Source organism: Macrobrachium rosenbergii, chromosome 21 (genome assembly GCF_040412425.1).
Source record: "Macrobrachium rosenbergii isolate ZJJX-2024 chromosome 21, ASM4041242v1, whole genome shotgun sequence".
NCBI classification, from domain to species: domain Eukaryota; kingdom Metazoa; phylum Arthropoda; class Malacostraca; order Decapoda; family Palaemonidae; genus Macrobrachium; species Macrobrachium rosenbergii.
The window spans coordinates 35148627-35173922 of record NC_089761.1 but is presented as its reverse complement, the minus strand read 5'-3'; the positions used below and the strand labels follow the sequence as shown (position 1 = coordinate 35173922).

At 36.5% G+C, this 25296-nt stretch overlaps 2 long non-coding RNA genes across 3 annotated transcripts; both read left to right on the top strand.

Moving 5' to 3' along the window:
• Nucleotides 1–324: 324 nt before the first annotated feature.
• On the top strand, nt 325–2689 carry LOC136849918 (uncharacterized). 2 transcript variants are annotated; one of them, XR_010856465.1, is made up of 3 exons: nt 325–473; nt 1112–1276; nt 1827–2689. It is a non-coding gene; the product is annotated as an uncharacterized lncRNA (long non-coding RNA). The 2 variants fall into 2 exon arrangements; XR_010856466.1 differs by having other exon boundaries at nt 341–473; nt 1106–1276.
• A 658-nt stretch (nt 2690–3347) lies between these two features.
• On the top strand, nt 3348–7985 carry LOC136849584 (uncharacterized). The gene is made up of 3 exons (XR_010856324.1): nt 3348–3487; nt 5782–5937; nt 7655–7985. It is a non-coding gene; the product is annotated as an uncharacterized lncRNA (long non-coding RNA).
• Nucleotides 7986–25296: the final 17311 nt, after the last annotated feature.

Genomic DNA, 25296 nt, shown 5'->3' with positions numbered 1-25296 from the left:
CAAGCCCACCAGAAGGGCCACTGACTTTTAATTGAAGCCCTCCAAAGAATATTACAGTGTTCATCAGAAAGAAGTAACAGAAGGCAATGGGAAATACAGAAAGAAGAGATCACTTATAAAAAAAAAAAGCTTTAAATAGGAAAGGACACTTCTGTTACACGTCAGCAGTTATCATAATAAATAGAATTCAAAATCACTCTAGTTTTAAACATATGAAATCTTTCTAGACAACAGAACTTTCTTGGAACTGATACTTCAAGTTTGTCTGCGTCACAATGAGGGGTAAGTCAGGCTCTTCGAAAAGTTTAAAAGCTTTACAGCTTCGTCACTCTCAGCTTAACCATCCTTGACTAGACAAGACTGAAAAGTGACAACGGAAGAGTCTGTGGGGAGTTGTCCCTGTGCTAATGGATTTTAGCAGCTGAAATCGCCGTTTTCATCTTCAAGCTGCGAGACCTCGGTCGAAATATCAGGTTTGATTTAATTTTTTTTTTATTTTTACGTAATTTTTAGGTAGCTGTAGAATTAGCTTGATATTTTTGAAAGATATCCATAGCATAGAACGTGAATTTTTTTTTACTAACTGTGTTTTTTTATTAATAACTGAATAGCTATTTAAACCAACCCTAAGTAGCAAGCTGCTTTTTTTTGTTTTGGAATCTTAAGGTTCATTGCAACGTCACTTAGTCTTCTAGCTGCAACCCCTTTCATTCCTTTTACTGTACGTCAGTCCATATTCCCTGTCTTCCATCTTCCTTTCCGCCCTCCCCTAACAATTCTGCCCTAAATTAAAGACTGCAGAATTTGCAAAAATACAAAACTGAGAAAAATGGTAGATACTGCAGTTTTTCCTTGCCTTACTGCTGATTTTGCAGATACTGGAGGTGTGATCCCCTGCATACTCTAGGGAATCATTGAAGAATCTGCAGTAACTTGTGTATTTTGTGTTCCACGAGCCCATTTGGATAGCATATCTCAATTTCGAAAATTTCTGTAGATACTGCAGTTTTCCATTTTAGGGCAGAAATGTTTCAACACTATTTTCTGCGCTGAATGACCTCATAGGTCCCAGCTTTTGGCCTTGGGTCTAAATTTCACCTTCCAGTTCCAGTCCCAAAGGATGGACTTCCACGCAATGTGGGATGACGATGGAGATTTGGCCAATCGGATCGTGGAAGAGCTCGGAGGCGAAGTCGTCTGCTTGATCCTGTTATTGGTTCTTTCTCTTCTTCTCATCTCCGAGTTCCTGCATTTGCTCGGCGTACGGCGACCGCAGGTAAGGAGAAAGAGAAATGAATGCATGAATGTTATTTTTTAAAAAAGAAAAAACACACACATTCACACACAAGTACTGTTGAGTATGATAGTTTCAACATACGTATATGGAGGCCGCCAAGTTTCACACTGGTTTGATTTCGGGAAGGCCTGCTGCTTTATTTTGTTTTATTTTTGGAATTCTGAGCTTAATTTCGTAAAGCTTTGAGGTTTATACAGCTTTTTTTTAGTTGATTTCGAAACGGCTTTGTAACATAAATTTAATGGAAATTTTAAAAAAATTAATATTTCATATAAATTTTTATTGAAATTTTCAACAGATTTTCTGTAGAAATATGAATCACAAAAGATATAATGACATTATAGTTCTCTGGACAATATATTTTTCAAATTTCATGAAACCAGTTTTAAAAGACTGTGATCTACTTGAGTGTAGTTAAGTAGTTAAAGTAAGTATCTAGACATTATGCCAGTGACCTATAATCTTTGGTGTTGGGACGCCAGAATACTTTTCAAATTAATCAGTCAGCCGCTTGTCTTATCCTTTTCAGAGAGCCGTGGTAAGATTACAGAGACCCAGAGGTCAAAGGTAGATGAGATAAAGCTTCAGACAAGGTCACCGTCAACAGACAAGGTTTAATGTCAAGAGGTTATTTAAATTCCAGCGTCTGAAGGTTTTAAGCAATGGTAACCTCTTTTTTTGTTTATTGACAGGTTTATTTCGACTGTGCTTGCTTTTTAATCAAGAGAAGTTTGATATTTTTCTGGCCTGGAGCTGAATTCTTTTAAAATGTTATTTAGGTTTAAAATATAATTTTGTTTGAAATGGTTGTGTTTTGAACGTAATTTGCATTTGAAATGTAATTTGAATTTTAAATGTAATTGTTTTGAATTTTGTTGCACATTTAATTTGTATTTTAAGTGTAATTTGTTTTAAATGTAATTCGTGTTTTAAATGTAATTTGAATTTTCAATGTGATTCGTTTTAAATGTAATTAATTTTTAATGTAATTGAGTTGCCAGTGTAATTCGTGTTTTAAATGTAATTCGAATTTTCTATGTAATTCGTTTTTTTAAATGTAATTTGAGTTGTCAGTGTAATTCGTGTTTTAAATGTAATTTGAGTTTTCAATGTAATTCGTGTTTTGATAATTTCAGGATTGTTTCGTATGACTGTATTATTTACATCAAAATTTCAACCTCCACTGGAGGATCTGAATCACTGTTATTAGTGTACAGCATTTAGATCAAAATACTAACTTTAATATTTTTCGATACTTAGCTTTTAACTCTATTGCGTGGCACTGGAATGGCAATGTTAATTAGTTGACAAACTCTGATGGTTTACTTGAGAGAACGGTTTAGCTTTTCACATATATGTGATTCTCATAAAAATATTAAAAATGTTAATGAATTTGATATTTCATTTTCCGTACTGTTTGTCCTTGGAACTAAATGTGAAAATAATGACATTTTCTCTCACTTTATTCTGAAACGGTAATGCAGAGAAATTTCAGATATTAAATGAAAAAAGACTAATGTGCTGTCAAGCTATCTAAAATCAGGCGGTTTTACTCTCAAGACTAAAACCTTAATAAAAGAAATCTATGATTACAAACTCTGAGCTTTTGAAATTCAGCCGTGGTGTTTAGTAATTTTATAACAATGTAAAAAAATTAATTATATCAGCATTACAGCCTAATCAGAAATAACATGAACATTTCTGCCCTAATATGAAAAACTGCAGCATCTACAAAAGTTTTCTAAACTGAGATATGCCTCCTATTGGGCTCTTGAAACACTAATACACAAGTTACTGCAGTTTCAGAATGGTTCTTCAATGCTTTATTTAGGGGGTCACATTTGTAGTATCTGCAAAATCAGTTGTGAGGCAACGGAAAACTGCAGTATCTACCATTTTTCTCAGTTTGTATTTTTGCAGATACTGCAGTCTCCCATTTTAGGGTAGATTTTTATTCTGACCGAATGAAAGCCTGCCTTAAAACACCATTTGTTTCGACAAGGATTGCAGAGTACAGATGGCTTAAAATTTCAGTCCCACTACCTTGGCTCTCCTTGGTTTCGAGTGGGGGAAACCAGTGGGAGCCAAGTTCCAGTTAAAAAATCTCAGCTCTGGAGTGAATTTCTGGCTTTTGGTGCAGTGACTGTTAACACTCGCTTTTCATTCTGAGAAATCGGCGACCTTTTAATAGTGAGTACAGGTGTCATATGTTCTTGTTTTGGGGTCTCAAATTGCATTGAAGATGTTGGGGTTTTTTTATGGTTCCTTGTGCAAACGGTGGAGTTTTTACTTTAAAAAAAAATATTTTTATAAGATTTTCCATCTTGGCTATTGCTGAAGATGATAATTCTTCGGATTTTGGGACCTAATTCATGTGGATGGGATTATGGCTAACCTTAAAATCGTTTCGTAGTTTGAAAAATGATTTTAATACGAACGACGTAATTACTAAGGTGAGTTCGACTTGGATGTTTGTTGTTTCTCGTTCTGGCGATTAATGAAAGTGTATGAGATTTTTTTTTTTTTTGTAAAATTTTACAAGTGTAAGGCGAAACATTACTGTAGATGAGAGCTCAGCCAGTTTTTCTTTCTGTAATTCTTAAGGTTCCTGCCTTGTCTCTAGCTAATTGGCCGAATTACCAAGTGTACCGCTCTGTAGGGAGTATTTTCACTTAGTTTGGTTTTGGTAAAATTTAATTTCTTGTGGAGATCAAGGAACTTTTTATTGTTAAGCTGTATTTCAAGCAACCTTTGTGTTCAATCCTACCCCAGACTTGAAAGCAGACGTGGGCGTGGCCGCGTATAAAACCAAAAGTTACAACATGAATAAATGGCTTAGTTTTGTCCTGACCCGACTATGGTTCAGTACCAATAACTTCTACGTTGTTTTAGTGTGTTGCTGAGGGTTCAAGTAACGAAACACTTATTTCAGTGTACTTAAGACTCATTTCTGTCCGAATTATGCTGAGACGTCCGATTCCAGCTTTCAATAACTTTTAAATTAAGGATTTTGATTTATTTGGGGCCGGAGATGGGCGGGGAGGCTAGGGCATTTTATGCTTAATTAGGGATTTTAAATGAAACCTGTAGGATACGAAAGTATTTAACACTCAATAAAAGTTTAGGGTGTTGCAAATATATACTATCCATTTTATCAAAGTATTCCACAGTAGTAGAGAGGGTTATTTTATTTTATTTAGATATAATTTTCATGAAAATTAAAGCTGGATTTGTTTTAGTATGGATTTTAGTGTAACTTAAATTCAATATAGATTTGTTTACATTTGCCAGTTTAACTGTAAATTTTCAAATGGCAAAGATTTTCGCTAACTAGATGCCTGGCCATTTCGTTGGTTTGCTAGAGTGATGCCGAACAAAGAACGAAAATATAAATACTTTCTGACTATTTAGGGAAAGTAGCAGTAAGGTAATGACCTATAAAGAATGAAGGTAAATTTAATTACCTATGAAGGTAAAATGAATAGTCAAGTTAAAACAGGGCGAAGGCTGAGAAAAAGGGAAAAGCTGCCCTTGCTAGAAGGGACTTACTGTCATGAGTTAAACAAGTAAAAAATTCGCCGTTCGGCTCAATAGTTTTATGTACAGCGTATAATGCTGCATGAGCCACGGCCCATGAAGCTTTCAGCCACGGACCGGTGGTGGCCTGCCCTATAGCGTTGCCAGACGCATGATCATGTGAAACTTTTAATCTTAAATGAAATAAAAACTACAATTTACGCGCTAAAGATGTTTATACCCTTTTTTGTTGAAAGACTCGTAACTGGCCGTTTTCAAGGGAGACTGCTTAATTTTTGTTTCATTTAGCAGCTAAATGATTGCTCTATACAATGGCATAAAAATCCCCCCAAAATAACCTATATGGGTAGAGTAAGGAGCAGAGATTAAGATAATTGCAAAAATGGCATCAAAATTCCCCAAAATAACTAGTGTAGGTGAAATGATGAATAGAAGTTGAGATACGTGAAAATTTTGCACTTCCTCAAAAATAAATCCCCCAAAAATTTGCGATAAAGTCAGTTGTAAATCCATAATATAAATCCATAATATAATTAGGAGGTTTTGCAATGCACAAGTTATAATGACACCGAGGAATATATGGAAAAAATGAATGATAAAGTAACATAGTTTTCGTAAAATAAGTAGCATCCACTCAAGTGTTCTCTCTCTCTCTCTCTCTCTCTCTCTCTCTCTCTCTCTCTCTCTCTCTCTCTCTCTCAGAAAAAAGGATAAATGATGTACTTGCAGAATAAAAATTTAAAACATACAAAAAAAACATATATTTTACATAGCCATAAAAAATTCTCTTTCCAGTCCAGTTATATATATGCAGTCAAGACTAACACCAGATTCAGTTGTATATATGCAGTCAAGACTAACACCAGATCCCCCTCCCCTCTCTCTCTCTCTATTACATATATGCAGTCAAGACTTAACACCAGCTCCCCCTCTCTCTCTCTTTCCAGGAGATGAATCTCTCGAAATCCTCACAGCACGAGGAAATCCGCGGGTTCCTCTGGAGACTGAACTTGGAAGTTATCAAAGCCTACATAGGAGCGTTCATGGTTCTCTGCCTTTGCCTGCTCGTGGTGGAACTGGTCGTCGAGAGGAGAAGACTCTTCGTAAGTCAGTTTCTTCGCAAACAGCTTTTTCTAAGTGTGATCTGTTGCCTAATGACCTTTCCAAAGATTGTATTTTCTCGGTGTTTGGCCTACGCCGAGGGATTGTTTTTTCGAGCCCTTGAAGTTTTTCTCGGGTTCTGGGGAGTTATTTTTTTTTGTGGTTCCTGGTCTATTTATAGCTCTCTCTGGTTTTTCATTTTTTTGAGTTGGTTATAATAGTTTGACAGTGAGGGGACATTTGTGTTGTGAAACAATGAGTTAGCTTTGCAATAAATGTCCGGGTTACTGTATTTACTGATTTTTTTTAGCCTAAATTGCTAGAAAAAAATAGCAATACTTTATTACTCAGCCTATTAAGTTTTTTCATTTTTTTCTTTGTGGTTAAGAGGTGGTTTTTTCCTATGTTATTGGGAGTTGGTTACAATTGTTTTATTATAAGCCTTCTCAAGTTTTTTCTATTCTTTTAAAAATTCTCTGGTATTTTTATTTTATTGGGAGTTGGTCAAAAAATAGTTTGAAACAAGTGAGAAGGGACATTTGTGTTGGATAAAAAACAAATGAGTTAATCTTATTCAACTGAAATGTCTCTCATATTACTGAAACCTTGAAGAATTTTTTGGCCTCAAATGACTAAACAAAATAGTAACCAATTTTTCAAACAGGACAGAAAGGGTAGGAATTTCGGTCAGCCTAAATTAGGGAAACAAAACAGCAAGATGTTTATGATATATATTTTTTGGTGGTGGTAGGAATTTTTTCAACACTAAATTTTTAAACAGAATTGTAATATTAAATACGAAGTTTTATTTGGGGGAAAGGAATTTTTAGCCTAAATTACTAAACAAAATAGCAATATTTGATTTAAGTTAGTATTTTCAGGTTAGGCTAAAACATAACTTGAAAAATTTTGTTATCTTGATTTTTTTTAATGGAAAGGTGGTTTACTAGGTTAGTGTACAATTGTTTTAAAAATAAGGTAACTTTTGTAGATTTATATTACAACTGACTCAATCTTGAGAGGGCTGATAACAAAAGTATTAGGAAATTATAATATATGTTAGCACGTTGACAGCACATACAAACATTTTTTTACGTTAGGGTTTGGGAAAGACAAATTGCACAACAGGTAGTTTTTGTAATTGTAGGTTTACCCTCAAACACATGTCGGGGAGAAACCTAACTCGAGATTATTTTTAGAAACTGGTTTAATTGTTAAGATATGCACTTCCCTTTTTTTAGGGAAAGGTATGAGTTACATCTCGGGAAAATGCGTAGTGTAATTGCTAACTAAATCTTGAGAGGCTGATTACAAATATTAGAAACTTAATATATGTTAGCAGGACAGTACAAATTACATACATGGGTTTTGATTAAATGGCTAAGTAACAGGTGATTATAATGAGTTTTGATTAAATGGCTAAGTTCTCGAGTGATTATAATGAGTTTTGATTAAATGACTAAGTTCTCGAGTGATTAAAATGAGTTTTAACAGTTTGATTAAATGACTAAGTTCTCGAGTGATTATAATGAATTTTGATTAAATGACTAGGTTCTCGAGTGAATATAATGAATTTTGATAAAGTGACTTAAGTTCTCGAGTGATTATTAAGTTCTTGAAAAAAAATCTTGAACTTTTTCTTCATAGAACATCTTATACTTTTTATATAAGATTTTTGATAAAGTTTGGCTTGAGCCCAATTTATTCTTTTATTTTAAGACTGCGTTGGACCACGAGAGACGCCGGTGACTTCGACAAATGAGGAATAAATTAGTGATGAATAATTTTGACAAGCGGATATTTTCGCCTATGGGAAAAATTAATTTTGACGAGCAGATATTTTCACCTGTGGAAAAATTTAACGTATAATTTTCTTATTGAAGTTTTTAAGTTTTTGATCATGTTTTGGTTCAAATGTACACGAAGTTTGAAAAACCAAATTTTCTTTTTATTTGAGAAATTCATTGATTTCTGATTTTTTACTTTGAATGTACAAAAGTACAATGTACAAAAGTGTAATAATTTAGTGCAATAAACTATGTGAGTCATCTATCCTTTCTTTATTCGCTCGAATTGATATTAAAATATATTTTTAATTACTTTAAACTTCAAAGATTTTCTCTTGTGATTCCACTAAGACCTGAACACAACAGCTGGGATTTGTTGCAAGTTTCAGTAAACTTAGTTTGAGCTCTGCTACTTGGACGCAAGGCAGTTGAAAGTGTATATAAATCACTCCAAACCTTTCTAAAAATGGTGTTCCAATTATGAACTATCTGTGGTTGAACTAAGCCAGATTTAATCCCGAGGCTACTGGTTATGCTTCAATTTTTTTTTCCTGTGAACTTGTGTGATATAAAATAATGCCAGTAGATGATTTCGTAATAAAGAAATATGCAACTTTATTTTTGTCTACTTGTTTGATATTGCAAGTTTTTTGCCCAACAGCATGAAACATATTCTTGGAACTTAAAGCCGTAAGTGAATTATTACGGCTAAACGACAAAACTACTTGTAAACCTCTGAAAATGTTATGAAATATGTAATAATTAGGGAATATCAATTCAAATTCATATTACACCGAAGTCCGTGAAACTATTATTACCTGAAATTGGAGTGGACATGACTATGCTTTTGTTCTTATGGAATGGAATATAAAATTTAGGCCAAAGGCCAAGCACTTGGGCCTATGAGGTCATAGTGTTTGCTATGTGAAACCATTGTTAGGAGAGGGTTGAAAGTAAAATATAAGGTTATATGAACGAAACTACAGTAAAGGAATGAAAGGGGTTGCAGCTAGGGCCCGAGGGGACGCTGCACAGAACCTTAAGTAAAGCCTACAGTGCACCTCGTGAGGTGCACTGACGGTATTTTAATAGTTAGGAAATAAGAGTTGCTAAGGATGAAGAAGTTGTAAACTTCAGCACTTCTGTTCCTGTGAAAGTTGAAATGAGATTATGGTATCTAAGGGTGAGCTGGAAACTTTATTTATTGAATAACGAAGACAATAACTTGAAGCCCTGCCGTAAGCAATCACTGAGTACAAGAATAATTAAAGCTAAACAACTGAGCTGCTGTTAGGACAATACGCCAAATTTCCTGAGATTTATGCACGAACGAAAATCTCATTTCAACGTGAACATAAGAAGTCTCAGTGTTTGTAAATTGTTAAATATTTTCAAACCAATTTATATATGTTAAACTTGACACACTTGAAGATTCTTACCAATCATAGGTAATATTAACTCTACCTGTTCAGTAGCCAACGGGAATATCGATACAATTTTAAGGATATTTCTAAGTCACAGGTACCATGAATCGCTGGAGACTGATGACTCAAATTTATTAAGTTTAACCCAGTCACAATAACGAATAAAAGGTTAAAAAGGAAATTATATTTTTAATTTAACCAACAGGCACGAAGATCTGGAATCAAATGAGGGTCTAAATTAACAATATCTGAAACCCTTACGTTAAAGACTTTTTATACCATATAACTTGACCTTAAGTTTATGCAGAGTCAATTTTAGATATTTTAATAAAAAAATTAATGTTAATACGACAATATAACTGAAAGTTAAATAAAACTGCTAAAAATGCAACTTGGAAAAAAAAGGTAAAATAACTAAAATTTCAACAATTCATCTACATCTGACCTCGACAAAGACAACATTGTCAATTTTTTCCTGTTATGCAATGTAACCAACAATGAGGAACTAAATCAATAAAAACCATTTCTCAGCAGTCAAATCTGGGAGTAGCCTCGAGCACGAGAGATTTAGCACCACGGTCCGCTGTGGTCAAGAGAAGTAGACTGGTGATTATTTTGCGAGTTATCATAAATTTTCGGGACCATATCGGTACCAATCTGTCTTTAAGTAACGTTATATTTTCGAATATTAGATCAGTAGATAAGCGATTTCACTCCAATGCTTCTTCATAGTACTTGCTGACTAGGTGCTACTGTGTTAGGCCTGGTCTGTGTAAGGTAAGGTAAGGTTAGGCAAAGTAAGAGTTTAAGTTCGTTACTATAGAGTTAGGTAAGGTTACACTTGATTAGTTAAGGTACAGTTCTTATAATCTTTGTTTAGGTAAGGTCAAGATAGGTTAGACAAAGTAAGGCTTTATTTCCTTAGGCAAAGTAAAGATAGGTTAGACAAAGTGGGGCTTTGTTTCCTTAACTAAAATAAAGATAGGTTAGGCAAAGTAAGGCTTTCTTTCCTTAAGAAAAGTCGAGATAGATTAGACAAAGAAAGGCTTTGTTTCCTTAAGTAATGTCAAGATAGGTTAGACAAAATGAGGCTTTGTTTACTTGTGTAAAGATAGGTTAGACAAAGTAAGGCGTTGTTTACTTAATTAAAGTCAAGATAGGCTATGTTGAAGTTACGTTACATTGATAGGCTAGGTAAGGTAAAGAAAGTTATTATATTGTTTACTGAGATAAAGTTAAGTTAGACTTAAGTTAGTTTATTCAAATAAGATTAATCTTTAATAAGATGAAGCGATACTATACAGAGACAATAGTAAGGCTAGACGAGTTATGGTCTTAGTTATGTTAGGCTATCAACATACAGTCGGCCAGCTTGCCTTGCTTACAGAGGTGATTCTGAATTTACAAAAATTCAAATAAGATAAAACGAAATGTAAACGAGGTGTGGATGATTGAATGAATGAAACGAGATATAGAACAATTTACAATTTAGAGAAAACGCATCCACATCTTATCAATCTTGACTTACAATATATTACAAAAAGTATGGTCAAAGCGCCTTCTTCCAAATCACGGTATGTATTGTCGACAAAAGTATCTTAAGTACTTTTCATAATGGTATATTTCAGTTTGTCACGTAGTACATCAACAAATGTCGCACTTGAATTACGAAAGGCCCCGAGGAGACACTAGTCACTTGGTGAACGAGAAAGTTGCGGAAAATTAGGCTGGGAACAGAAAAATATATTTGAGTTAGACCATTCATAGTTTTGTTCACTAAATTCAAACGAGTCTGTCTCTCACTTAACGAAAGATTCCGAAGTCTGTTTACTTAAATTGAGTGAAGTCTAAAGTACTGATGAAGTACAAAGACATAGATGTCCTTCACTGAGGTCACACTTCCAGCTATTTCGTGCTGCAAATTCACAGTGGGAATTTTGACATCTCAATTGACAACAGATACCTTGAAGAATCACGAATAAGTATTTTTATAAGTATTTTTCTGTAAACAGAAAAATACTTATAAAAAAATTGTTTAAAAGTCCATCTAACATCATGATTCATCATAATTCATCACAATTTACTTCAAAAGAGTCAATTCGTACCTCGAATTCAGTTTTGACATCTCAATTGTCAACAGATGCCTTCAAGAATCACGAGGGTAAATCAGGTTTGTAAACAGAATAATAATGGTAATAAAAAAATTATATAACCAAAAGTCCTTCATCTAACACCATAATTAATCATAATTAGATTTTAGTAATTTTGTACCTTGAATTCAGTTTTGACGTCCCAATTAACAACAAATACCTTGAAAAATCACAACAAACAAATAAATCTCTTCTGTAAACAGAAGAATACTGACAAAAATATAAATATATAAAAAGTCCTTCACCTAACATAATCATAGTTCGATTTTAGTCATTTTTAATCATAATTCTTTAGTCATTTCGTACCTCGAATTCAGCTTTGACTGCCAGTTGACAATAGATACCTTGAAGAATCACGAAAGCAAATCAGTTCGGTAAACAGAAGAATACTGAAAAAATATATATGAAGTCCTTCACCTAACATCATAACTCATTGTGAAAGTCATTTCGTACCTCGGATTCAATTACAGGAAAACCGAACCGATTCGCACCTCGACCACTCGCTGGCCAAGCGACAAGTCGTAATAATAAGGACCCGTGAGAAAAATCCATAAATCCTTCTGGCCCCGAAGCGTTTTTCCCACAGGTAGATCCTTCAATCCTTCCGTTACCTTCCTTGTCAGCCAAGGATCGATTGGAGGAAGGTGTCGGGCGAGGAATGATACGAAGGATATGCTAAGGATTTTCTCTCACGTTTAATGGATAAAAAAAAAATTAGTGATCGTTCCAATATTGGCTTCCGGCTATAGGTAGCCCCTTTGTTGTTCCGAATCGAGTTATGGAGAGTTTTTTTTTGCATCGGTGATCGTCAATTGTCGTTGATTAATTGCTTTTGGTTGTTGATCGTCGACGATCGTTACTTGTTTGTGATTGTTCATATGGGACGATCGTTGTTTGTGAATAATATGGGAAGATCGTTGATTGTGATCGTTGATCGTCGACGATCGTTGATTGTGATGGTTCACCGTCGACGATAGTTGATTGTGATCGTTGACCGTCGACGATCGTTGATTGTGATCGTTGACCGTCGACGATCGTTGATTGTGATCGTTGGTCGTCGACGATAGTTGCAATCGTTGATCGTCGACGACAGTTGATTGTGATCGTTGATCGTCGGTGACTGTTGTTTGTGATCATTGATCGTCAGTGATCGTTGTTTGCGATCGTTGATCGTCAGAGATCCTAGATTGAAATCGTTGATCGCCAGGGATCCTTAATTGTTTGCGATCGTTGATGGTCAGAGATCCTTATTTGTTTGTGGTGGCTAATCGCCGACGATCGTTAATCTATGTGATCGTTTATCGTCAGTGACCATTGATGATTTATGATCGTTAATCGTCGACGATCGTTGTTCGTTTGTGATCGTTAATCGTCTGTGATTTTTAGAAATTACTTTTGACTATTTTCTTAATTGGCGACTACATACATTAAGAAAATTGCAGTTTACATTTTTTATAGAATATATAAAATAAAAAGCTAATTTTTACAGTATATATAAAACAAGAAAGCGATATTTTACAGAATATATCAGATAAAAACTACTTTCTGTAGAATGTATAAAATAGTTTATTTTTTATGGAATATGTAAGATAAAAATCAGATTTTTAATTTTCTATAGAATATATAAATTAAAAAACTTCACTTTTTATTGAATATGTTAAATAAAAGTTTCATTTTGTATAGAATGTTAAAAATCCTTATTTTTTGGTAAAATATATGATAAAATTCTGACTTAATTTTTTATAGAATATATAAAACTTTATTTTTTTATAGAATATGTAAAAAATTATTTTTAAATGTATAAAATAAGAAAAGCTTTATTTTTATAAGATATATACAAGATAAAAATCTGACTTTCATTTTTATAGGATATATAAAATAAACTATTTTTTTTATAGAATATGTAAAATTTTATTCTCCATAGAATGAGTAAAATAAACGATTTTATTTTTTATAGAATATGTAAAATAGACAACTTTTATGGAAAAATAGCAATAAAAAAAATTTCGTGCAATTTTGTACATTGATGGAACCGTTTCTTAAAGGCACAAGAAATCATATAATTTTGTTGGACGTATGAATAATGACCTTCACGTCTAAATCATTCGTAATATATGAAAATAAAATAAAGTAAGCGAAAATAAGACAAGAATTTGGCTGGATTTCAGTATACGACCTCGACATTCTGTAAAGACTGACTCAGGATAATCAGTTTAAGCAAAACGATGAGGTGAAAAAAAAAAAGGGTTTTTTCCAAAATATCACTGGAAATGATTATATGTATATGTAAGTCAGTCATTGTATATATTTTCCTATCTCTCTCTCTCTCTCTCTCTCTCTCTCTCCATTTACCTGCAGATCCCCCCCAAAAAATAAAATAAACTATATGGCCACCGCATTATGAAATAAACCTTTCCCCATGCATAAATTTCCTCGTAATCACTGAATAGGCCCTTGATGGAGCGAGTCGGTTAGGGCAGTTAATCACCTAACCGACCGCTAGATGGCAGGCCGCCACCACCAGGGGGTACACGCGTAAATATTCCGGATCCCTGGCTTCCATAAATACGAGACTCCTGAATGAGAATTTTTCTTCGTCCTCTTATCCTCCTTTATGTAATTTGACTTGTTTTGTTTGTTTATTGTTATTGATTTGTTGTGTTTATACTTTTGGCTGTTATTAATGTTTCGTTGTTTCTGTGTTTGACGGAGGAGTTGTTGATGCGAAAATTGAATCTTCGGATTTCTTACGTAACCGAGTCAGTGTGTCCGAGACTTCTCTCATTTTTCCTCCAGTTTTGCCCTTCTTCTTCTTCTATACCTTCTTCCTCTCCTCCTCCTCCTCCTTCCTTTCCTCCTCCTTCCTCTCCGTTGTTTATAATCACCGACCTCGTCTCTCCTTCACAACTACAAGAATTCGAAGAGAGAGAACTTTTGAAAGACATAATATGGTCTTCTAAGGCCCTTTTAGTTCTCTCGATTTGGGGGTTTTGTATTTTGGGGTTTTCCAAACCCCTTTCATGCCCTCACCCGCCTCCGCACCAACAAACCAAATAGGTCCTTTATTGGGCATCATATACCCCTTCTCAATGCCCACCTCCGAGGCCTTCAAGACCTTCCCTGAAGGGTATTTTTTGGGGGGTACAATGAAAAGAACCTGCCTCGTCCGAGAAATGTTTTGTCGCCACGACACAAAAAAGAAAGTGTTACAAGAGAAGGAATTGGTATAATTTGACAGAATGGAGGGTATTATGCCAACCCGTGACAAAACAGATAAAATTCTCTCTCTCTCTCTCTCTCTCTCTCTCTCTCTCTCTCTCTCTCTCTCTCTGTGTGTCTGTGTGTGTGTGTGTGTGTGTGTGTGTGTGTGTGTGTGTGTGTGTGTGTGTGTGTGCTGCAGTTTTCCTTTGAGCTGATATTTTTCTCACGTTTTCTAAAGAATATTATTACTTATGTTTCATCAGTAAAATATCCGGATGTATTGCTCTCTCTCTCTCTCTCTCTCTCTCTCTCTCTCTCTCTCTCTCTCTCTCTCTCTCTCTCTGAAATCGAGGCAAGCCCGCTGAATGCGTTTTATGAAAGGCAGGATATGGACACCGATATGGGCATAGGGTATCCCCTCCCCTGCCTCAACCCGAGCCTCATTCATGCCCTGAAGTCGAGCGAATGACCAAGGGAAACGGGTACAGGGGTATGTAGCCCAGGTATAGCCCATTGAGGGAGGGAGTTTGGGACCCAGAGTCGCCCAAATGCCCAAGTGGAGGTTGGGAAGTGTTAGTGGAACCCCCAACCCCTTTTTGAGGCTCTTGGCCACAATACCCACAAACTCCCTCAAGAACCTCTACCTCCTCCTTCCCCTCCTCCTCCTCCTCCTCCTCCTCCTCCCTCCTCCCTCTTTAGCGGCCCTTGGGCACAATACCCTGAAGTCTAGAGGCTTGCCCTCTGAATGGGGCTTTCCGAAGCGATCTCATTGAGAGGTTAATGGCAGCCCGGCGCGCGTTCCAGTATTTATGATTGTGAAGGAAATTTTACTACGAGGCTGAACACAGCAAAATAAGTTTTTTATTCTTTTTTTTTTTCTTGTGAATGGGTATTTACGGTTTATTGTTGAGATCGAGGCTGGAGTCCTCACAATAGTCAATTTTGTTGACGTGATTTTGTCGAATTGAATGCACCCCAATAAGACTGTGGATTGATTTGAATTCACTTATGACTTGTACGTTGGTTTGACTTCACTCGTTGTAAGCTATTGGTTGAAATTCACTTGTAATAAAATGGTTTTAAGTTCACTGCTACTTATTCACTTAATTATAAGCCCTCCTGCTAGCTTTGTGATTTGGTGGTTTGAATTTTGTTGAATTAAATGTACCTCTTAAGGTTGTAGATTTATTTGGATTCACTTCTGGTTTGAATTCACTCAATGGTAATGTAATGGTTGAAACTCACTCATATTGAAACGAACTGAAGTTCACTGCTGCCTATGCACTGAATTATAAGCCCTCCTATCAACCTTGCAATGGTTTGAATTCACTTTTAGCTATACATTGGTTTGAATTTATTCCATACGACGTGGCTTAAATTCACCCAGTGACCACGAGAACTGAATTGACTCCATTTGAATTCACACGCACACATCGAAGTTCATGTAAATTCACTCTTTCTGACCACCGGGGCTTATTTGAATTCACGCTTTTTCAATCATCAGGGGCCATTGAATTTATCAGTCACAGAATTGTTTGTCATCCTCATATATTAAGTTCAATAATACTTTTTGTAATGAAGGAAAATTTTTCACCGTAATATTCGAGGTGACACCTTGATTGATATATCTGTTTGTACAACCATTTCAAGATCTGTAAAGGTTACAGTTGTGCTGGATATCTGGGAGATAGCTTTAGAGGATATACAGTAGTTAGTTGCATAGGATATCTGGCGAATAATTGTATAGGATATCTCATAGGATATCTTATGTACGGTTGCGTAGGGTATTTGGTGGATAATTTTGTAGGATATATAATAGCCATTTTCGTAGGATATCTGGAGAATTATTATATAGGATATGTCATGGACAGTTGTGTAGGATATCTGACGAGTATCAGCATAGGATATCTCATGGACAGTTGTGTAGGATATCTGACGAATAATTGTATAGGATATCTCATGGACAGTTGTGTAGGATATCTGACGAGTATCTGTATAGGATATCTCTTGGACAGTTGTGTAGGATATCTGACGAATAATTGTATAAGATATCTCATGGACAGTTGTGTAGGATATCTGACGAATATCTGTATAGGATATCTCATGGACAGTTGTGTTGGATATCTGACGAACAATTGTATAGGATATCTCATGGACAGTTGTGTAGGATATCTGATGAGTATCTGTATAGGATATCTCATGGACAGTTGTGTAGGATATCTGACGCGTATCTGTATAGGATATCTCATGGACAGTTGTGTAGGATATCTGACGAATAATTGTATAGAATATCTCATGGACAGTTGTGTAGGATATCTGACGCGTATCTGTATAGGATATCTCATGGACAGCTGTGTAGGATATCTGACGAATAATTGCATAGGATATCTCATGGACAGTTGTGTAGGATATCTGACGAATAATTGTATAGGATATCTCATGGACAGTTGTGTAGGATATGACGAATAATTGTATAGAATATCTCATGGACAGTTGTGTAGGATATGACGAATATCTGTATAGGATATCTCATGGACATTTGCGCAGGATATCTGACGAATAATTGTATAGGATATCTCATGGACAGTTGTGTAGGATATGACGAAAATCTGTAAAGGATATATCATCGACAGTTGTATAGGATATCTGACGAACAATCGTATAGGATATCTTATGGACAGTTGCGTATGATATCCGGTGAATAACTTTGTAGTTGCATAGGATATCTTGCGAATAATCATAAAGGATATCTCACGGAAAATTGTGTAGGGTACCTGAGAGATAGCAGCAAAGGATATATAGTTGCTTTCGTAGGATATAGGACAAATAATTGTATAGGATATTTCGTGGACAGTTGTGCAGGATAGCTGACCGACAATGCGTAGGATATTTGGTGCTTAGTTGTGTAGGATATAGAGAGTATTCTTAGGTAGGCAGGATATCTGTGAGGTACTTATGTAGGACATCTGGTTGCTGGTTTGGAAGGATATCAGATGATTGCTTATAGAAGGATATCAGATAGGTAGTTTATAGAAGGATATCAGATCATTGTTTGTAGAAGGATGGCAGGTAATTGATTATAGCAGGATACCAGATAATTGTTTGTAGAAGGATATCAGACCATTGCTTATGGAAGGATATCAGATCAGTGTTTATAGAAGGATATCAGATAATTTGTATAGAAAGATATCAGATAATTGTTTATAGAAGGAAATCAGATAATTGTTTATAGAAGGAAATCAGATATATAATTGTTCATAGAAGGATATTAGATAACTGTTTATGGATAGGATATCAGATAATTGTTTATAGAAGGATATCAGATAATTGTATATAGAAGGATATCAGATAATTATTTATAGAAGGATATCTCATAATTATTAATAGAAGGATGTCAGATAATTGTTTAAAGAGATATCAGATAATTGTTTATAGAAGCAAATCAGATAATTGTTTACAGAAGGATATCAGATAATTGTTGATAGGATATCATAATCTATATGAGGATATCCCATAATTTTTTCGTAAAAGGATATCAGATAACTCGTTTATAGCAGGCTTTAAGATAATTGTTTATAGAGAGATAGCAGATAACTGTTTATAGAAGATAGCTGAGACATAATGTAGGTTAGGCAGTTGTGTAACATTAGCGGAAATTGTGTAAAAATAGCAGACGTAAATACACACTACATAAATATATATAAATCAGTAAACAGACAAATCCAATTTGGGATTCAATCCCGAACGTCATTAGGACCGGATCTGATTTTGTCTCCGGACTTGAAAAAGACAAATCGAGCCTCGGTAGCGAATGTGAAAAAAGGCCGATTTTAAATGAGAGAGGCCCTTTGTAGCGTCTGACGATAATCTGAAGCCCCGCTGACGAGGCCCTGGCTAGGGGGTCTGACAGCCCAATTCATTATCTCTCTCTCTCTCTCTCTCTCTCTCTCTCTCTCTCTCTCTCTCTCTCTCTCTCATGGGATGTTGGATGGCTTTTAAGATACGAAAGATTTTCCTTCATAGTTCTTCAGGATCGATTCCGTTTTGGAATGATTTTTATTTATGGGTCGTTTTAGAGTCTCTCTCTCTCTCTCTCTCTCTCTCTCTCTCTCTCTCTCTCTCTCTCTCTCTCTCTCTATGATATAAAGTCAAATCGTTGAATAGTTTGTAAGACTGGATATTGTTTTCAAATTTTGCAAGTAAATTTAGATATTGCAAACTTGAACAACACTCTCTCTCTCTCTCTCTCTCTCTCTCTCTCTCTCTCTCTCTCTCTCTCTCTCTCTCTCTCTCTCTCTCAATTCTAGATTTTGTCTGACAAAAATAAGGATTTGCAGAATGGGGATCGACAGAAAAAAAGAGTTCATAATCTCTCTCTCTCTCTCTCTCTCTCTCTCTCTCTCTCTCTCTCTCTCTCTCTCTCTCTCTCTCTCTCTCTAGACTTTTTGAAAGTTTCCTTGAAATCCAAAGACTATTCGTTGGATAGCCTATAATATTAGGTTTCATTTTTAAATTTTTAAAATAGTCACGAATTACTGGGAACCTCTCTCTCTCTCTCTCTCTCTCTCTCTCTCTCTCTCTCTCTCTCTCTCTGTGGACTTTAAAGTTCCCTTATAATCCAAAGCCTATTCATTAGGTAGTTTATAAAATTAGGTTTTAATTTAAAATTTTTAAAATTCATCAAAAAGACAACTAGGTATTTCTCTCTCTCTCTCTCTCTCTCTCTCTCTCTCTCTCTCTCTCTCTCTAGACTAAAGAGTTTCCTTATAATCCAAAACCTATTCATTGGGTAGTTTATAATATTAGGTTTTAATTTTAAATTTTTAAAATTCGTCAAAAAAAGACAACTAAGTATACCTCTCTCTCTCTCTCTCTCTCTCTCTCTCTCTCTCTCTCTCTCTCTGGACTTCTGTGGACTTTAAGGTTTCCTTATAATCCAAAACCTATTCATTAGGTAGTTTATAAAACTAGGTTTTAATTTAAAATTTTTAAAATTCGTCAAAAAAGACAACTCGGTATTTCTCTCTCTCTCTCTCTCTCTCTCTCTCTCTCTCTCTCTCTCTCTCTCTCTCTCTCTCTCTCTCTCTCTCTCTAAAGAGTTTCCTTATAATCCAAAACCTATTCATTGGGTAGTTTATAATATTAGGTTTTAATTCTAAATTTTTAAAATTCGTCAAAAAAGAAAACTAAGTATACCTCTCTCTCTCTCTCTCTCTCTCTCTCTCTCTCTCTCTCTCTCTCTGGATACAAACCCGAGTTGCTTTGTCTCTTGAAATTAATTAGGGAGGGAGGCAGACGATAATGATCTAGTTGGTGGTCACCGCCATTAGTTTTATAGCGTCACGCTTCAGACGATGTCGGACTAGATGGAGAAACTCCCATTTAAAGTTTCATTTGAATTTGAAGGTTTTTAGTTTTTCTGAAAAGAAAACTATTTTGCCGGCTTTGTCTGTCCGTCCGCACTTTTTTCCGTCCGCACTTTTTCTGTCCGCACTTTTTTATGTCCGCACTTTTCTGTCCGCACTTTTTCTGTCCGCCCTCATATCTTAAAAACCACTGAGGTCTAGAGGACTGCAAATTGGTATGTTGATCATCCACCCTCCAATCATCAAACATACCAAATTGCAACCCTCTAACCTCAGTAGTTATTTTATTTAAGGTTAAAGTTAGCCATGATCGTGCTTCTGGCAACGATATAGGATAGGCCACCACCGGGCTGTGGTTAAAGTTTTATGGGCTGCGGCTCATGCAGCATTATACCGAGACCACCGGAAGATAGATCTATTTTCATGTGGCCTTGATTATACGCTTTACAGAAAACTCGATTGCGCCGAAGAAACTTTGACGCATATTTTACTTATTTATTCTGAGATTTACAAATAAAATGGGCGAGTGTTATGTTTGTGCGGATACTGAAAGATTTTTTATAGTCTTGGAAAAACGTGGCTTTTGAAAGTAGGGATTTAGTTAATGCTTCAGCGTTTGTTTTGGTTTTGGTAATTTTCAGTGTCTGAATGACCAGAAAATTCGCATGGACTTATTTTTTTAAAATGTATTAAGCACCTATCTAACTTGTAGTTTCTCTCTCTCTCTCTCTCTCTCTCTCTCTCTCTCTCTCTCTCTCTCTCTCTCTCTCTCTCTCTCTCTCTCTCTCATGGAATATTTGAAGGCTTTTTAAAGTTAGAAAATTCTCTGCACATACTTCTTAGGAATCGAGTCAGTTTTTAAATATTTTGGTTCACGGGCCATTGCAGTATCTCTCTCTCTCTCTCTCTCTCTCTCTCTCTCTCTCTCTCTCTCTCTCTCTCTCTCTCTCTGTAAGCTTTTGAAAGTTTCATTAAAACCTAAAGTCTGTTGCTTAAGTGGTTTACAGTACCATGTTTTATTTTGAAATTTTAAAGATAATTTTATCACGAACTACTGGGAATAACTCTCTCTCTCTCTCTCTCTCTCTCTCTCTCTCTCTCTCTCTCTCTCTCTCTCTCCTATCATCATCATCATCATCATCATCATCGTCATCATCATCAGAAAAATGTCTCCCAGGCATTATGCAGATTTTGGAGATAGTTTCTAAATGTAGACCGAAATCCACTGTTGCGTATAATATATGCGCCTCTTAGTGGGTCAGATCAGATTGCCCATTCTTCAAAAATATTTGATAATCTAAGAAAATTTACTCATTTCATATTTTTTGGAAAAAATGTATGTATGTATATATATATAATGTATATATGTATATAATATATATTACATATATACATAGACATATATACATATACATGCATGCATACCGAGCAAAAGTTGCACCTGTGAGGTTTCAAGTCAGTTGAGGGAAGAGGAAGGAGGAGGAGGAGGAAGAGGAGGAGGAGGAGGTAGCTGGGGGAGGTGAGGGTGGGGATTTGTAGTCCTTCTCACGGGTGGTCCTTCTTAGATGTCTTCATAAGTGGACGGTTCTCTCTCTCTCTCTCTCTCTCTCTCTCTCTCTCTCTCTCTCTCTCTCTCTCTCTCTCTCTCTCTCAAACAAATTCACATACACACACACTCGCAAACACATCCTTAAGGATAGAACCATGAAGACATTGAGAGGGATTCTTTGCAAAATGCAGAATGCCAGAAATCCTTAAATCCTTAAGGAATCCTAAAGATATCTTGGGGAAGTCCTGATGGAAGTCCTGGTGGAAGTCCTGGTGGAAGTCCTTGGGAAATCGTAGACACATTCTAAATACATCCTAAAGAGATCCTGCAAAAATCCTGAAGGAATCCTAAAGACATCATCCAGAAATCCTAATCCTGTGGAAATCCTAAAAAAAATCCGGAAGGCTTCCTAAATAAATCCCGCATAAATCCTAATCCTGCAGAAATCCTACAGAAATCCTACAGAATTCCTAAAGAAATCCTGCAGTAATCCTAAAAAATCCTGCAGGAATCCTACAAAAATATCCCGGAAGACATAATAAAGAAATCCTCATACTTCCTTTTTCTTTCGAGAAATTAATCACCAAGAGTAATAAGTTCCCTTAGAGTGCTGAAAAGGGATTTTTTTTTTATTTTAGCCGACGGAGGCTCCGTGGTCCCATTCATTAAGTGTTGTTTCCGTTTATGAGGGGATTATGAAGGCAATGGGGCGATTTATTTATTTACTTCCGAGATGTGTATGGATAATTTTTATTTATCTATCTATCTATCTATCTATCTATCTATCTATCTATCTATCTATCTATAATTTACAATATACAGTTTACAACTATTATAACTTACATTTACATACATAAATAATCAAAACAGCCATTTACTCCATTCCTCAACCAAGCTATGACGCCCCACCAACCATTCACCAAACCAACCACCCAGTAACCCCTTTCTTCTGCAGGTTCCAGCTCCCATTTCCATACAGTTCCAGGGAACGGTTACCTCCTCCTTCTCCTTCTTCTCCTCCTTCTGCCGGCCCCTGGAATCTGACGGAGGCAGCGCCCTTGGGGCAAAGGGCTATGCCTTCCTCGGGTCGTGATTTATCCCAGTCATTTATCATAGGCCTTCCATAACGCCCGTAAAATCATGTAGCGGTCACGGGTGGTCTTTGTCCCAGGGCTGGCTGGATGAGAGAGAGAGAGAGAGAGAGAGAGAGAGAGAGAGAGAGAGAAGTTTAGTAGGCAGATGCTTCACTGTTGAGAGAGAGAGAGAGAGAGAGAGAGAGAGAGAGAGAGAGAGAGAGAGAGAGAGAAAGTTTAGTAGACAGATGCTTCACTGTAGAGAGAGAGAGAGAGAGAGAGAGAGAGAGAGAGAGAGAGAGAGAGAGAGAGAGGATTAGTAGACAGATGCTTCACTGTAGAGAGAGAGAGAGATGCTTCACTTTTAGGAGAGAGAGAGAGAGAGAGACGTTTATTAGATATATGCTTTAATTGAAGAGAGAGAGAGAGAGAGAGAGAGAGAGACTGAATGTTGGTTTTGTGGAAAAACTGAAGGTTATTTAGTTTCCCAGGTATCATTCCTCTCTCTCTCTCTCTCTCTCTCTCTCTCTCTCTCTCTCTCTCTCTCTCTCTCTCTCTCTCTACCAAACAGAATAAACAAAATTCCAACACTGGAAATAAATTATGAATAACCAAACTCTTCATCCCAAGTATTGCACTTTAGCCCAGAGCCAAATGAGATGCGACCTCGGATAAGGAATAGAACAGCAACAAAATGAATAGCAGATTGCGTCGATGAAAACACGCCATTCCCTTATTAAGAACTGACCTTCATCCAGGAAGTCTATTTAGGCTTTTAATGGCCCTTCTGAATTTGACAAAAGTGAAATGAGGGGTATTTGTTGTTCCAGACCCAGTCTCATGTGAATTACTCAGTGCCAGCGTTTTGGTGCTGAATTCTCCAGCACTTGGCAAAGTTAAAGAATATTTCCATATTTTTTCCATGGACTTTTTTCCGAAGTCGCAAACCTAAAATGGAATGGGCTTACGTATTCCAGAGCCCTTTTGGAATTTCCTCTTTATATTCCAGTAATCCCATGCAATTGTTCCTAAGTTCCAGTGCAGTCATGGAATTGGCTCGTAATGCTCCAGATCTGTCATGTTAATTGGTTGTGTCTAGATACCACTATAGAACTGATTCGGCAATTCCAGTACCGGCAAGAAATTAGTTCAGCTATTCCTGTGCCGTCAAGGAATTGGTTTAGCAATTCCAATACCGACGAGGACTTTAGCTCTGCCATTCCAGTACCGCAGTACAATTAGTTGGTGTATGCTTATGGAATTATCGAGTATGTTTCAGCGCGGTCATGGAATTAGACGTGTGTTCTAGCCCCGCCCCTTGCAACTGGCTTGTAACACTCCTGGATCGCCCTGGAATTGTTTACGTTCCAGCACCATCATGGAATTAGCTGGAGAACATCACAGCTGTCTCAGATATAGCTGAAGATATTTTAGGACCAAAATGAAATTGATTCATGCTTTCCACCACCGTTTTGGGGTTCTTTCCAACGTTCCAGCGTCCCTGAAATCCCTTTCATAGCAGTCGTAGACTTGTTTGGAAATATTTCAGGACCAAAATGAAACTAAGTCATGCTTTCCAGCACCGATATGGAAATCGTTCCAACATTCCAATGTCCCTGAAATCTCTTTCATAGCTGCCGTAGATTTGTTTGGAGGTATTTCGGGACCAAAAAGGAACTAGATCATGCTTTTCAGCACCGGTTTGGAAATCGTTCCAACGTTCCAGCAGCCCTGGAATTTCTTTCAGCCGAAACCTACATTGTATCCAGCCGTTTGGTAGGCTTCTTGTACTGTCAGACTCCATGGACGGAAGAGTTCTGAAAGATGTTAAATTGCCAGACATCAGAGTTCCCAGCACAGGTTTGGAATTGTTCCCAACGTTCCAGCAGCCCTGGAATTTGTCTCTTTCAACAAAAACCCACATTTTTTTCATTTGTTTAGTGGGCCTCTTGTGCCGGCAGCCTGGACGCCAGAATTCCAAAAGATGTTAAATTGCTGGACATCAGAACTTCCAGCACCGGTTTTGGGGTTCGTTCCAGTAGCCCTGGAATTTCTGTCTTTCAGCTGAAACCTACATTTTATTCTTCCAGCCGTCTGTTGGGCCTCTGGAGCCCTCGGCTCCCCTGGATAGGAGAGTTCTAAAAGACGCTAAATTGCTTGACATTAGAGTTCCCAGCACCGGTTTGGAATTCGTCCCAACGTTCCAGCAGTCCTGAAATTTCTTTCACACGAAACCTACATTTTATTCTTCTAGCTATTTGGTGGGCATCTTGTGCCCGCAGCCTCCCTGGATAGGGGAGTTCTAAAAGATGCTAAATTGCCGGACATTAGAGCTTTAATTGAGTAGGATAATTGTCCATTACAGCGTAACCAAGGATGAAAAATCTGACCTCTCCTTCATCGGGGTCGCCATGGCGGTGAAGGGGGTGAGGGGGGAGGACTGGAAAGAGGGGTGTCGGGGTTACGGGGAAGGGGGGCAGGGGGAGGGAGAGAGGGAGGCTATATGAGGTCTATTTAACCCGTGATTAGGGGACATTTAAAACCCCATGGGGGTCTATGCGACCTTATTTCAGGTCCGAAATGAACAAATTGGGGTTTGGAAAGATAATGTTCATTTTGTTTCACTCTATTTTTAGAATTAAAAAGCTAATAATAATAATAATAATAATAATAATAATAATAATAATAATAATAATAATAATAAAAATAATAATCTATTACAACAACATTTACAGGACTTTGGCTGCTTCATACACTACACAGAAGAGTCGTTAGTAACTTGTTGAACAGCCCACAAATATTACGACACTC